The sequence below is a fragment of the Lepidochelys kempii genome, chromosome 1, assembly GCF_965140285.1.
Source record: "Lepidochelys kempii isolate rLepKem1 chromosome 1, rLepKem1.hap1, whole genome shotgun sequence".
NCBI lineage: Eukaryota > Metazoa > Chordata > Testudines > Cheloniidae > Lepidochelys > Lepidochelys kempii.
In genome coordinates, this window is record NC_136380.1 from 326452653 (window position 1) to 326468414 (window position 15762).

General features: G+C 44.5%; 1 protein-coding gene across 3 annotated transcripts in view; it reads left to right on the forward strand.

The window, feature by feature from the left end:
* The window catches only part of ATXN7L1 (ataxin 7 like 1), a 197855-nt gene that overhangs the window by 102709 nt on the left and 79384 nt on the right, over positions 1-15762 (forward strand). The window lies entirely within an intron of this gene.

The following is a 15762-nucleotide window of genomic DNA, read 5'->3' on the forward strand; positions in this document are numbered from 1 at the left end:
TATTTTATAAAGATCTGTATCTCTCAAGTGCTTTATAAGAGTAAAGTTTCTGTGGTTAAGAAATTCCTTTGCTAAGCCTACAGTCCTGGCTTTCCTGCCACCTTGTTGCCAGAGGGCTTTAACTAGAATCCCAGAGTGCCCACAGCTAGGTGGATCTCTACGGTAGCGTGTGTAAGTGACTGAGGGCACATGGGAAAGTATTAGTTTTAAGGTGTATGGTGGCTGGACTGCAGAGTCCCATGTCCCAAGGAAAGGCTCAGAAGAAGCCTTAGCTAGAGCTGTGCAAATAACCAATGTTTCAGTTTGATGACTGAGCCAAAAAATTTTAAAAACTTTTGTTTCAGGTCAACCCAAAACAAAAATTGAATTTTCCAGCAAATTGAAAAACATTGTTTATGGATCAAAGGAAATAGCGCTGAGGGTTCAGGAGAATTGCCTCTGATGAGCCACTTGCTTAAAAGTGCCATTAAAGTCAGCCTTAGCTGAAGTGACTCCATACCCAACTCAAGTGGCAATAGGATCCTATGATCCATCTGAAGCAATGTAGTTCAGTGGCAAGATCCAGAACTGTTAACTTGAGTAAACCACTTGGCAAAGTTTCTTTGGGCTCCATATCAACAATACTGAAATCCCCAGATTTGCTCAGGACAACTGGATCCAATGCCGGCATGGTCCATAGTCTCTATACTACCACTTGCTAAAGGAGTTCTATACCTACATCATTTTCACCAAGGTTCCCTGATTTGTCACAGATTCAAGAAAATCTCACATTGTGACCCCTGAGCTCCTGGCCCAGGAGGCTAGCCATCAGCCACTGGTGCTCCAGACAGTGTGGTAAGGGGACAGGGAGTGGGGGCATTGAATAGAGGACAGGGGAGTTTGGGGTGGTGGTTGGGGGTGGGGGTGTGAATAGGGGTCGGGGCAGTCAGAGCGCAGGGAACAGGGGAATTCAATGCGGGCAGGGGTCCCGGGAGGGCAGTCAGGAAGGAGGGGGGGTTGGATGGGGTGGTGGGGGGCAGTGAGGGGCAGGGGTTCTGGGGGCAGTCAGGGGACAGGGAGCAGGTGTGGTTGGATGGGCCAGGGGTCCAGGGGGGGCAGTCAGGAATGAGAGGAGGGGTTGGATGGGGCGGCGGGGAGCAGTCAGGGGTGGAGGTTCAGGGGCGGTCAGGGGACAGTGAGTAGGAGGGGTGGATGGGACAGGACTCCTGGGGGGCCGACAGAGAACAGGGTGGGTTGGATGGGGCAGGAGTCCCAGGGGGGGAATAGGGGGTGGGGGCTGGGCCACGCTTGGCTGTTTGGGGAGGCACAGCCTCCCCTAACCCACCCTCCATGCAATTTCTGAAACCCGATGCGGCCCTCAGGCCAAAAAGTTTGCCTGCCCCCGGTCGAGCATAACTGGCTCATATACTACATTGTCTTGAGTATCGTTCTGAAAATGTAGATCCACAGACTATTTTCTCTTGGAGTTATCACAATAGTTCCCTGATGCTTTGGGATTTGCTGAGTCAGCAACCCTAAACAATCTGGGTCTACTATCCTACTCTCATTTAAATACTACTGCAAAGTGTTATCTACCAATGGTTTACTCCAAGAGCATGAAGCTGTAGACATTCCCTTTGTGGGAGTCCCTCTAGTTAAAATCAGTGGTATGGTTCAGTTTTCCAAAAGTTCTGTCTAGGACCTGGAATAACCTCAGTGGGCTTTGAAAACCTTCATCTGGGTTCCCTAATCCAGCAACCCTTGAGTGCTAAACAGCATTGGTACTAAATTCTCATAAACTTGTTCTCAGGCCCAGATTGAGAGAACCCCAGGCTGTACTGATTCTCATTCAGAGCCTCACTACTTTTTGGCTCTGCAAATGGCTAAAATCTCCAGTATAAGGCTAATACCCCAGTTTTAAAAATGTCCAAGTCTGTGGTAAGGCATCAGAGGTCTAAACATGGGCATCATTGCTTTGTTTCTGAAGTTACGTGTGACGGCTAAATGTCACATTACCTGGAGTCAGAAGGGAAGACTACCTGGAAAGACATGCAGACTGATTGTCCGGTGGGACTTTACTCTGGAAGGGGAGAACTATACAGTGACCTGATCAGATAGCAGAGTCACAAAGAGGGAGCACCCTGCGTCCCAAAGAGAGGGGGGCCACTGGACGAGCAACCACCAGGAGAGGGTGCCAGACAGGACAAGCTAAGTCCCAGACTTAGTCACAAGAAGACATCTGCAGTGAGTGAACACCTTCACATCGGGTCATAAAGAGCTTCTGCTCCACTGTCATCTGCCAGTGATGGATCAGTGGATCTGCAGACTATTTCTTATGTGAAATCAATTGCACAGTGATATCCCTCAAGATAACAGGGAACAATAATAAATAAATACTTTTTGCAGCTGCTTCTGGGACCACATTGTCTTAGCACTGAAGTTCTTGGTTCCCATCAGGTTGGGCCCAGATTGACCCCACGTTAGGGTTCTGCAGTTGAAAACAGTTTTTCTAGCCTACAAGACTTCCTTTGATCAAGGGCAGAGACTGATCTGTCAAAAGCACAGGTGTCTCACTTAGGACTCAGTCTGGCAGTATGTGTTATTTAAAGGGAGTATGCCCAGGTTAGGCCTCTGTGGATACATCTACGCTGGAATAAAAGACCCATGGCTGGCCCAAGTCAGTAGACTTGGGCTCTCAGGGCTTGGGTTGTGGGGCTGTAAAATTGCTGTGTAGCTGTTCGGGCAGCCCTTCAGCCCAAGCCACACAAGCCCAAGTCAGCTGACCCAGGCCAGCCGCAGGTGTTTAATTGCTGTGTAGACACACCTTTTTTTTTTAATATGTCTACACTGCCATGTAAATCCAAATTCAGCTGACTCTGGGTTAGAGAATGCAGGGCTTGAGCATCTACACTGATTGTTAACCCTACATTTAGAATTTTCTAACCCAGGCTCAAACCTGCGGCTCTGGTTTCCACATAGCAGAATGTAGATACAAGTCAAACCAACTGTATCCCAGACTCCCTTGCATCCTCTTGAAATGTGGCCGCTCTAGCCCTTTGATCATGGTGCACTATGAGAAAACTTGACCATCAAACCGCACGTTCTAGGAAACTTGAACAGCCTGCCAACACATCCTGCCGAGCAGTCATTTTGCTCTGTGTGCTTCCAGCTATCAGAGGCAGCAATGTGGAGGAGGAGCCTTTTGAAGACCTTCTCTTGCTTGCACTTTCACTCCTGTGTCAGGAGACAGGCAGAGCTTCTGTGAGACGCAGGTGGACATGTCAGCAGTGTTTTCTGACCCACCAGAGGCAGTTGACAGTTTATGATGGAGCAGGAGGAGGACACAGACATGGCAGACTTGAAGAGGCTGATGCTCATGACACTTGGCACAGCTGCTGGTGCCCCCTACCTAGCCTGGCACTTCTGGAGCAGGGCCACAAGCACAGTCTGGTGGGATCACATCATCATGCAGACCTGGGATGACCAGCAGGGGGTCCAGAACTTTTGCATGAAGAAAGCTACATTTCTGGAGCTTTGTGAACAGCTTTCCCACACCCTCCAGTGTAAAGATGCGCACATGAGGGCGGCCATCTTGATCCAAAAGCAGATTGCCATAATCTCCTGGAAGCTGGCTAGCCCAGGCTGCTACAAGTCCACTGCCAACCAGTTTGGCGTTGGAAAGTCGACTTTGGCTTGCACTGGGAAAGTTCATGATACTACCGTTTTTCATTGTTTGGGCATTCTGTTTCCAGGCTGGGACACTATTCCTACCAAATGACAGTCTCATAAACGGGTTACTGTCCCCACCATTATTCTGGGTGATCCTGCATACCCCCCTTTTGCCTTGGTTTATGAAACTGTACCCTGATTTCAGAAGCCCTGACAAAAGATGTCACTCTAATTACACTCTGAGCTGATGTAGAATGGTTGTTGAATGTGCATTAGGCTGATAGAAATAGTTTTGGAGATGTCTACAGACCCGTTTGCATGCCAGTGTCATCAATGCTGTCCGCATTACTGTGCCTTGCTGTGCTCTTCACAACCTTTGTGAAGCCAGAGGTGAGCCATTTCCTTCTGAATGGGCCTATGAAAGCCAGGGTCCACTGAATCAGTACACTCAGCCAGGAAGAGCACCTACCACAACTGGAGCTGGATGCACCCAGACAACAGAAGTCAGGGATACTTTGTGTTCCTGCATTATGGACTTGCATGGTCCAATGAAAGAGGAAGAATTGTATCTTTACGAGTGTGCTGGGGTGGGGGTAGGGAATGGGGCTCGTTGTGTGGGGGGTTTTCAGTGCTTGGGAATGGTCGGGGTTGATTGCCCTGTGATGTATTTATGAATGACATAACCACTTAGCCCACTGTCTTTGATGATTCACAGTATGGATTGATGTAGACAACTGTATCGATGAATAGCGTTTACATACTAATTCCTAAATTTCCCTTTTCGTGTATTTACCTTTATTATTTCAGATAGACACTGTATGATGTGATAAAATAAAAAGCTTTATTAATAAACTTGTATTAGGGAAGTACATTAACCCATTGCCAGGCAGGCCAGCTGCCATTACCACACCAAAACACCAGTAACAACAGAACCTTAAAAAACAGAAAAATCAATGTATGAACAAGTGCAAACAATGAAACCATGTATGAGACAGAAACCCCAACTGTTGCATGTTTCCTACCACACTCCCTGGTTCTCCTTTCCCTTCTTTCCCCATTTGCTGTTCATTTGGTGCCAGGGGAGAGGGATGGAGGCATCCATAGGGGAGAGGGTCAATATGGAGGGCTGCATGGAGCAAAGCTGCCCTGCCAAGCCACTCATGGGGGGCTGATTGCATGGACCACTCAGCCATGGAGTTTTCCAAGCTATTTCTGGACTATATCACATGGTACCACACAGGGGACTCGGGCTGTGGAGTGGGTGATACAGTAGGAGCCGCTACTTTTGTGGCCATTAGTGATATCAGCCACTCAGACAGTTCTCTCTGCTGAGCTCTGTCTTTCTCCTTTAGCCGCCATTCCTGTTCCAGGAACTGTGAAGCAAGTTCCTGCTCCCGCACTGAAACCTTGTCCTCAAGCTGTTCAGCCAGCCTGAGCCTTCCTGCTGGCCTCTTGCCATGCCTTTCCTCTAGCTGTAAGTCACTCTGTCTTTGGGACTGGACCTACTTGTTGGCCCTGTTCAGAACTTCCACCATAAATTCATCACAGAAACAATTCCTCTTGGAAAGGTCCATGAAGATACAGTGACCCAGGTTCTGCTGCAGCGTGGGCGAGCTGTGGACGAACAGCAGCCAGTAGACGTCAAGGGGCCCGTAATAGGACAAGACACAGAGGGTTATTGTCTCAATAGCTCAGTGCAGGAGCACAAAAAGAAATCCTTGTGGAATTTCAAGGACATAAAAGGTTACTTTTCCAAACTGAACCTCAGTATATTATGAGAGGGATGCTTCGGATCACAGAAGCTCCCTGGACATGGCTGGGTTAATCGCAGCAGCAGAAGTCCAAAGACCATACTAAGTTAAAAATTTAGCGCTGTTTTGTGTTTTCTAGAAATTGCAGCACTACTTGAGTTGGGGGAGGGAGGGGCTATCAGTGACTGTGCTACAAAAGCTTTTTCTGTCATTTCAGCACTTCCACGTTTTGGAGGACATAACCATTGTTGTGGTGCCCCGCTGGCAAAGGGAGACGTTATCCCAAGCTGCTGGTGGGAAACCTGCAGTGTATCCAACCAAAGTATTCAAATGTATAGTGAGTGAACAGCACATCTGAGTGGAGTGGGCTGGTCAGCTTCCCTCCACTGAAATGTGACTACCTATCTGGAGTTCCTGCTTCAGCAATAGTTTGCAGCTATCAGCACCCACGTTTGGTTAGAGTTCATGAGGGAATCAACAGGATGATATGTTAGCTTTCATATGGCCTATCTTGTTATGGCTGCATGCAAATACACAGAACTCCACAGCTATCCCCTTACTCCGCTTCTCCCTCTGGCACATTTGTGGAAAAAATTTCTAATCTCGGTCAAATTTGGCACAAATGATTTTGTCACCTGCATGAACTACTTCTAACTGAAATGGACTAGATTTGTAAATGAAAAACATTTTCATCTTCATTCCCCCTCCCCCTCCTGTTTACTCTTTCTAGGCAGCTCGTTACACCATTGGTTACAGAGCTGCATATTTCCAGGTATGCCAATGTGAGGTTATTGTTTTTAAGAAACAGGAATGCCCTAGCAAAAATCTATACCTTCTCAAGTAAAGATTCACTTTCAAGGCATTTTTATTGTTTATTTTTCCTGGTCACCATTTTGAACTACACGTGGTGAGGGGAGCCAAGCCACTGGTAGCATATGATACTCCATTAGCAAATACATGCTGCTAGCTAGCGCTTCTAATAACTTTTTCATTGGTTCATAAAACAGAAATCCCTCCCATTGTTATATTAATAAACTTTAAAATGGAGCCAAAAACTTACCAGCTTCTGTCCCTTTCGTGTGTGCTACAGGCTCTGTGACAGGCTGTTCCTTGGGGAAAGGCATCAAACAGCTCCTTCCAGTATGGCCCCAGGATGTGCTACTGCTGATCCTGCTCCAAAGCCTCCTCTGGGACTGGTTTCAGCAACAGTCTCACTTCACTGTCCTCACTCAGCGCCTGCTGCTGGCTCCCATCAGTCCCCATGCTGGATTCTGGGACCAGCAGGTCACCATCCGGCTGAATAGGTCATCATGCACCTCTGTTGGCTCTGTGCTTGGTGCAGTGCCCAGCACCCAGTCAAACCCATCATAAAATGGGCATGATGTCAGCAAGTTGCCCGAGGTACAGTTCTGGTCATTTAATCCATTTCTTGCACTGGTCGGATAAATTTGCAGCACTGCCAGTTTCTTTGCTGTTTGCTGGTATGCATGGTTATTTCTGGTATTTTTACTAAAGTTCACTGTTTTGCTGGCCTCACATCAGGAATTTACCAAAATCTGGCTGTGCTCCAGTCACAATGAAGCAGCATGCTTTGCAAAAGGCTTGTACTGTTCTGTCAACAAACAGAGAAGACTCTCTGATGGTGTGTTTGCAGTTCGGTGTTCAGAAGACAATGGAAAGGTTAAGCACTGACTACGTGCTCCTGAATTGCACCAAGAGGACCTGATTCTGTTTCCTGGGAGTTGACTGGAGATTCTTGGATTAGAGAGGACAGAGGAAGTTGGCTTATGGGTTTATGGGATACTTTTAGCGAATTCCCAGGATCCAAGTCAGGGGGGCTGTATCTACACTGCAAAGAAGTAAGACTTGAATCCTGGGTCCCAGCTTGACTCAGACTCAAAATCTCCAATCCCGCAGGATCCTGGTCTGAGCCCAAGTCTGAGAGATTTGTGTGTAGACAGAAGGTGGGTGTGGGCTCAAGCCTTAGTCTAAAACTGGGCTTACCTTGCAATTTAGACCTACCCTTTATTATCAAGGAGAATACTCATTATCTCCATTTCTGCTGGAAGGTCACTTCAGAGTAAAACAAGATCCTGCATCATTGACAAACTTCCTTTTTCAGACTGAAATAGAGAATTCTTCTCTGTTCCCTCTGATTCTATTGGTTCAGGAGATCTGTCTGCAGATCAGTTGAGACGCATCTAAGATGTTGTCGTAGGTGTAAGTGGATCGACAGTAGGAGCTCAGAATGAAAGTCAATACACGTGCACTGTCTGCTGCTTTATTGAGCTGGCCTTTTTGAGCTCCTTCTCCAAGCCATGAATGATTTGAAGCTGAGGTGGGATGGACCCAGAGCAGCTGATTAACTTACAAGTGTGGGGTTTGCATGCTCCATCACAGGCATCCAATAATAAGTTTTGGATTTACCTGCTCAAAATGAAATTCAGTGGATGAAAAATATCTGTTGTTCAATGCTTCCTTCTGCTGCTGGTCAGAAGAGAACTGTGCAGTCTCCAATAGTGGTCCAGTATGGGGACCTGGCCATTGCTACCTCTCCACAAAGAGCTCTGTTGCAGCAGAAGCTGACTTACTTGTATCTTCTGATTGATTTTTAGCAGTGACACCATTACTGTGGCATCTGAATACTTACCGGGGGTGGGGGGAACACACAAAATGTAATAGTAGAACAGCGTTGGCCTATGTGTTCATAGAGCACCTGGAATAATGGGGCCCTGATCCTGACTGGGGCTTCTGATGCTATTGTGTAATATGAAAATAACAAAATCCCCAGAACTTAATGTTTGAGCCACCACGTATGTCTTGTACTACTCAAAGAAGTTAGTCAAATCTAACAATTGATCTTTTATAGAGCCATAGAAACTCTGCACATTAGCTTCTTTGAAATCACCCAAATCTATGGTTAACATTTGTTCTATATTTGCTGTTCGCTTTGAGGCAAATACTGAAGTGCTTGCTCAGTTTTCTGTTCTGACGCAGGCGAACTCCCATTGAAGGCATTGTGGGCTTGCCTGAATAATAACTGAGTGAAAACCTGAGCAAGGACCTCAGGATTAAGACCCTTATATATTACTTGGTGAAGTTGAAAAGAATGGGTTTAAAACAGTATGGGAATGTGCATCATATAACACGTCTCTTGTCTACTGCCACCTTTGTACTCAATGTTGTCAGATTTCAGAGTAACAGCCGTGTTAGTCTGTATTCGCAAAAAGAAAAGGAGTACTTGTGGCACCTTAGAGACTAACCAATTTATTTGAGCATAAGCTTTCGTGAGCTACAGCTCACTTCATCGGATGGATACTGTGGAAACTGTTGTCAGAATAGCTCAGGGTATAGTATTTTAGGTTAATTGCTTATGTAGATCCAGTAGGGGGAGCTCACAGCATTGTTTTGTCAGCTTTAAAATGTGTCTCTTTCATGGGTGATTGAGCTAGATTTTTAAAAAATCTAGAACCTGAAGAGTATTTTGCAACAGATTGGAGGGGACACATACTCTCCTTTAATCTGGGCACATGATTCTCATTGTCATTAATGGGAAAATCCTGCCCACATATGAACAGGAGAGGGTCTCTCAATATTTTAAAATTGGATCCAAATTTGGGCCTAAATTGTCTGAGAGTCTCTTTTCTGTTTGCCCTCCGCTGACTAGAAAGAGTGGCATTAGAATGAAGAGATCTGGAATGTTTCAGTTGTGCACGTGCTTGAATCCCATTAGCTTTGGCTCTTTTGCTCAGTGTAACAGTTAAAACAACCTCTTACTTAATGAAGAATGTGTATACATGTATAAAGACAAAGCTCTCTAGGGCTATAGAAATCTGAAGTGTCTTAGTGGAACGCCTGAAAAAAGGCTGCAATCCGTGTATACGAAAAAACTCTTTTCAGTAAGAATTCATACAAATGCCATACTCTGTGCTGTGAGAATAAAAAGAATGCCTTTGAAAGAGTCAGTACCGTAATAGCAGGACCTCTTGAGGAAAGATCTAGGACAGTGGTTCCGAAACTTTAACAGCATGCAAACCCCTTTCACTAAATTGTGAAATCTTGTGAACCCCTTCCTAAAAATGAATATTTCCAGGGATTTAAGTTTAAATTTCCACCGCACTCCATGGGGCTCCTGCTGCTGGACCCCGTTGACCGCCCCGGTCAACTGAGCTCCACTGAGCTCGGGCTGCAGGTCCCGCTGACTGTCAGGGCTCAGGCTGCCAGCCCCAGCTGCCTGGCCCCGCTCTTCCTGGGGCTTGGGCTGCCAGCCTCACCCATAGCGCTGGGGCTCGGGCTGCCTGCCCCAACTGCTCTGACCCGCTCTCCCTGGGGCTTGAGCTGTCTGCCCTGCAACCGGGTCCCACCTGCAGCCCCCAATGCCCGGGGTCCTCTGGCCGCCATTAGTGAAATTTTTCTGGCAAACCCCCTGTAATGTTCTGTGAACCCCAGTTTGGGAACCACTGATCTAGGATTAGGTCTTTATCCCCTGCTCTGGCTCCTTTATGCCAGGTAAAGGCTCTCTCTAAGCCATTGATATAACCGGGGGACTTCCTACAGAGCATAAACTGAGGAAGACAGGTGTAGGCTATCTTTTAAGGACCCCGTCCAAAGTCCAGGTGTAGGGGCCATGCAAGCCCACAGAGCATAGCACCTTGGAGATTCTGAGCAGTGCTGCAACTGGGGAGACACTTCCATAACTTATACCCGTGGTTCTCAACCTGCAGCCTAAGGGCTGCTTGCGGCCCAATCAGCACACAGCTGTGGTAGTCCATGTGACATTCTCAGGGCCATATGGGTAGTATGTAGTGTGGATGCAGCCCACCTAACACACGTGGCCCACAATGGTAAATAGGTTGAGAACTTCAGACTTTGACTCTCCAGGGCTGTCTAAGGTGTTCTGGGTACTGCCTTAGCCGCTAGAGCTGCCTAGAATCAGGGGGGTGCAAGAGTGGCTTAAAGCTACTTATTCCTCTCTTCCCTCTAATTGTGAATTTGTGCTGTGCCTCTTAGAGTATGTCTTCACTGCAAGTGAAGGTGTATTTGTAGCATGGAAAGACATGTCCATGCTAGCTTTAATTTAGCTAGCATAGGTAACAGTATGTAGACATGATAGTTCGGACTAGCAACCTGAGTAGACACCTAGAGTCTCCATCAGGCTTCTACTCAGGCTGTTACCCCAAGAACAAGCCTGTGCCACCATATCTTCACTACTGTTACCTGCACAAACTAGATTAAAGCTAGCACAGAGATGCAGAAACAAACAGACCTTCACTTTACAAAGAAGACATATCGTTAAGGGCGCATACCATAGAATCTCACCAACATTATTTTCCTGGGGTAACAGTTTTCTTGAAGGTTGCAATCCTTTCTTAAAACTGGTCTTGGTAGCTCAGTATTTTATAATGTGAGTGAACTAATGCAAAACAGATTACTTCGTATATGACACAGAATTCCAGAGAAGACAGCAGATCAGTGGTCCATTGCTTTATACAGTATTGGCTGTGAAAATAATATATTTAATTCCTTTAAAAAAATGAGATTAGTTACAATCTCAAATCAGGAAATGCCCTGGGTGATATTGCATGTTTAACCTGAACTTTGACCCCTTGTATGTCCTCACTCTAATTGTCTTCAGCTAGATGATCATATTATTGCTCAAATACTATAATATACTTTTTTCCTACCACCTTAGGGCTTGTCTGCACAGTGCCTTAGTCTGCACTAGCAAGGATGTAAATTCTGATGTTCACCAGCATGTCGGACATTGCCTGGGCTGTGTGGTCCCTGCTGGCGCACACTAAAAGTTCCATAGTGCATTTCAATGTAGTTTGCTTTCTTCCATCAAGCAGACAAAGATATAACAAGATCCAATGCCTAGAAGTTCAAACAAAGAAAAATCAGGATGGAAAAGGCACAAAGCTCGGGAAGGAAGGTTGAAATTTATGACTCGGATGACAAAAGACAGAATACATGTGATGCTTCATTGAGACAGACAATGAGAAGCCAGTAAAACTAGATGGTATAGAGTTAAAGTCTGTACAATTTAAATATTTCGGTTCAGTGTTAAGCTGTGATAGGGATGTGGATGTTAGGAGTCATATGAAGAGCACTTGGTGCAAATGGAGGGAGTTGACAGGAATTCTCTTCAATGAGAATATGCCAAGTAAACTAAAGAACAAAGCATATAATGATTAGGGCAGCCATGATGTATGGGTTGCAATGCTGGCCAGTAAGGAAGAGAGAACCACTACTTTATACTGCTGAAATAATAATGCTCAAGTGGATGCTGGGTAAGATGAGAGCTAGCAGGCTGCTCAGTGAAATAGTATGAGTCATGATGCAGGTAGCCCTCAAGGAAAAGCTGAGGGACTATCAACTGAGGTGGTTGGGTCACATGAGATGACAAGATGTGGGATATGTTGGTCAAAGAGTATGTGATCTAACGGCCACAGGACAAAGACCACAAGGAAGGCCCAGAAAAAGGTGGTTTGCGTTGCTGAAGGAGGACAGAAGGCAGGCTTGTGTCAGCTTGGAAGACACACTCGACAGCAATGCTTGGAGACAAAGAACAAGAGCCGCCAACCCCAACTAGCAGGACAAGGCAAAGGCAAAGAACAACAACATTGCAATTTAGTATAGCAACAATCCACACTGAGGAAAGTGTCTTGGACTCTATTTGCTCAAACTTTAGAAAAGCTGAATATTGGGTAGAATCCTAAGTTTGCTTAATGGTTTCAGTTCTTAACTATTGCAGACACTGTTATTCTAGCTATAATATAGCTGTTTTCTCCTTGTTTTCTGCCTGCTACTATACATTTGAGTTGGAAATTTAGTTGTCACGGGAGGAGGAGGAAACATTTCCTTATAGTGTACCTTCCCTGTTTCTGCTGGAGGTCTCCTTGGAGAACCTGAGAACTGGGATCTTTTTCAATGCTCTACTGATGGAGTTTGTTGAATGTTTAACAGAGATCTTTCATCTGAATTGTTCAGTAGGTGTTAGAATTAAGTTAAGATGTTAAAATTAAAATTTTCCCTTTTATATTCTCAAATTTCACTTCTTTAGTACTTGTAATATCATAATCCTACTAGTTCTCTAGTCATCCATAGTGTTACAAGAAAAACAAACAGAAGAAACAGTTTGATTCCTTTTATATTTTATTATTCTGTTTGCAGAAGCATCTAAAATGTGCTAGACTCTAAATACAAAGGAGAAATAGTTCCTGCCCCAAAAAACATAGCAAAAAAGAGCAATAATCCTCCCCTCTTCCTTCCAGGAGCTCCTGTAAGGTCCAAGGGTATATCTGTGCTGCAGTCAAAGGTGTGATTGCAAGCATGGGTTGGTATACCTGCGCTAGCTTTCATCTAGCTAGCATGGTTGCTCTCGCACCTTCAATTGCATTGTGGGCATACCCTGTAAGTTAAAAGTTCCATAATCCCCTATGACCTGAACAGGGATGCATCTCGACAACCTGCAGTTACAGGTATGTAACCTCCTCTTCCTAATTAAACCTCACATTCCCCTTTCTGGGGAGGTAAATAAGTGTTAGTATCCCCATATCACAGATGAAAAAACAAGGGATAAGTGACTGTCCCACCATCATACAGCAAATACCCATCACACCTGTCATAAATATAAAGGGAAGGGTAACCACCTTTCTGTATACAGTGCTATAAAATCCCTCCTGGCCAGAGCCAAAACCCTTTCACCTGTAAAGGGTTAAGAAGCTAAGGTAACTTCGCTGGCACCTGACCCAAAATGACCAATGAGGGGGCAAGATACTTTCAGATCAGGGCAGGGGGACAAAGGGTTCTGTCTGTCTGTGTGATGTTTTTTGCCGGGAACAGATCAGAAAAGCAAGCCTTCCAACTCCTGTTAAATTAGTAAGTAATCTAGCTAGAAAATGCATTAGATTTCCTTTTGTTTAATGGCTGGTAAAATAAGCTGTGCTGGAGGGAATGTATATTCCTGTTTTTGTGTCTTTTTGTAACTTAAGGTTTTGCCTAGAGGGATTCTCTATGTTTTGAATCTGATTACCCTGTAAGGTATTTACCATCCTGATTTTACAGAGGTGATTCTTTTACCTTTTCTTTAATTAAAATTCTTCTTTTAAGAACCTGATTGCTTTTTCATTGTTCTTAAGATCCAAGGGTTTGGGTCTGTGTTCACCTGTACCAATTGGTGAGGATTCTTATTAAGCCTTCCCCAGGAAAGGGGTTGTAGGGTTTGGGGGGATATTTTGGGGGAAGACATCTCCAAGTGGTCTTTTTCCCTGTTCCTTAAAACACTTGGTGGTGGCAGCATAGGGTTCAAGGACAAGGCAAAGTTTGTACCTTGGGGAAGTTTTTAACCTAAGCTGGTAAGAATAAGCTTAGGGGATCTTTCTTGCAGGTCCCCACATCTGTACCCTAAAGTTCAGAGTGGGGAAGGAACCTTGAAAACAGCAAAGCTAGGTCTTCTGGCCCACCAGCCAAGTACCTTCCATTGCCACTCATGCAAGTCATTTACCCTTTCTGTGTTTGTTTGTTTGCCTTTCTCTCACATGAGCTTGTTGAAAGTGCAAAGCATTTTTAATCTTTAGAGATCAAAGCACTTGCCAAAAGGGGTAAGCAAGCATGAGCAGTCCCATTTTACAGACAGCATAATTAAGCACATTGATTTGAAGCGATTTTTCTGTCATTACAGGAGCTGTCCTTATCTTTCTTTTCATTTTGTTGTTGACACATTTGTTGAGTATTATTACTGTTGTTCTTCTGTCATCTCTGGTCTTTTTAGTTTGACTAAATAGCATCATATAAAACACAGTACCTTAAATGAATTGCACCAGGTTGACCCAACAACAAAAGATTTTGCATTTCAAGTTATCAAAAGCTACTCTTCCCTTGTACATAGAGGTACATCACTAATGTTATTGCCTCTGAGTAAACAACAGTTTGCAATAAAAACCACCTCACAGAATTCCAGGAGGAAAATATATGCAAGTTCCCTGATTCCTGCCAATATAGCCCTGCAAGAAAAACTTGTAATTAAACTTTACCTTGTGCAATCATGGCGTGCTACTATTAACATACGACTACTACTACTATTAACATAGTAAAATGGGAAGGAAAAGGGACTAGGTTGTCCACAGCCTTCAGACCAATCTGTCTCTAATTACCGGTCTACTTTTAATTAATAGCAGTGTCAGTGAATGTCTGCAATAGTCCTGTGTAATCTGCATAATAAATATTACCATAGCTTTTCCATTCACTATTTAAGAATCATCTCATCGTCCACTGAAATGCATCCACCTCTGGGAGGAAATATAACTGTTTTTAACAGGTGCATCATGACAGTTTGGACTACAATTGAATACCACCTTATGCAGTTGAAACTATAGGAACATTTAGCTCAGCAGATTGCAGTTACCTAAACTGTCACTTGGCCAGGACATCTTTGTTCTTACAGTAAATGCTGCAGGATTTTTAACAGACCTTTGCTGGTTAAAACTTCATTCTTATGTTTAATGAAAAGATAACAAGAAGTACAGTGCCTCCTAGCACTATGCTGAGGCATACATTATTTATTTATTTATTTCCATTAGTGACCTTGATGTGCTAGCTGCTTTCCAAACAGAAAAGAAGGCACTGGCCCTGACTCACTTCTTGGGAAGCATGCTCTACTTTAGTCACCTTAGTTTTTCCTTGTAGATATCCTTCTACACCAGTTACTAAAGAGCCACCAGGCAATCCTGGGAAATCTATGCTGAGCACTTGTTCTTCATATCACTTTATTTTTTTAAGGAATTTCGCTCTTTCCAGTAATTTAGTAGTGAGGTTCTTGACGTTTTATCTACTCTCTCTCATGCAGTTATCCTAGCGAAACATCTGCATTGTTACATAAATAAAAGATGCTCCAAGGGTGCTCCAGTTTCTCCTGTTAACTACTGCGAAACATCTCACACAGTACCCTGCCTCTCCCCTGACCAGACAGCAAGTATGAAAAATCGGGACGGGGATGAGGGGTAAGAGGCACCTATATAAGAAAAAGCCCCAAATATCAGGACTGTCCCTATAAAATCAGGACATCTGGTCACCCTTCCCCTGCCTCAAGGAAGAATGAATAAATAAATAAAATCTTTATCTACAAATATGTATATCTGTTACTCCTGCTGCTTTTAATTTTGTGCTTTGTTTCAATATTACTTAGTTACTTGACTTGTATAAATAGTTTTTTAAAAAGCAGCACTTTTCAAAGTGCTTGTTGTTCTTGGCACAGGATCAGTTCTGGTGTCCAACTGGTAGGACCTGAAACTTGTTGTTTAATAAGTGCCTGTAGTCACAACAGTTGGTGTATGCAACGACTGATCTGGTATTTGTTGCAGCA